The sequence below is a fragment of the Haliaeetus albicilla genome, chromosome 23 (assembly GCF_947461875.1).
Source record: "Haliaeetus albicilla chromosome 23, bHalAlb1.1, whole genome shotgun sequence".
NCBI lineage: Eukaryota > Metazoa > Chordata > Aves > Accipitriformes > Accipitridae > Haliaeetus > Haliaeetus albicilla.
Window position 1 is genome coordinate 7979197 of NC_091505.1, and position 626 is coordinate 7979822.

A 626-nucleotide genomic window follows, 5' to 3' on the forward strand; every position below is an offset into this window, starting at 1 on the left:
CTTCCACTAGCCATTTTGGTGACAACTGCTGTTTTACTGGAAAGCTAATCTGTTAGAAGGAAAGCCCAAATTAACCGTTAAGTACAGAGAAATGAAAATCCCAAGTGTTTAAGTACCCCTCAGTGCGCATGGTAAACCTCCAGTTACAGCAAACTCTTGCTTAATGTGTGGCAAGACAAACTTGAGACTAAGAGGTCCATCACCCCTTGCAGAGAACATGAGGAAAACAGTCAGGAAGCCTTTCCATTTCTGGAGAACATGGGCAATTGCTGTTACAGGAGAATAACTGAATGAATATATGCTGTCTAGAAGGTAAAGGTATTTATGGATTCTTCTACTCTGACCAGTAAAAAGTACTTTGCAAATGTCTTCAGCAATAGGTCATTTTACACCCATGCAGTGTTCCATTTGTCTGAAAAGACTTCACTTACAGTCTCAGTTGAGATACCCTTCCAGTTTGAAACCACGTAAACCTAAATATTCAGAAGGGAAAGGTTATAACAAGGAACATAAGAACATAGGTTGTTTCACAGCTTGTGATAATTTAATTCCAGAAAGAAGATGAACAAGCTTCACAAAGTAAATACAAAAAAGAAAACATGACATTAATGCAATCTACGGTCCAC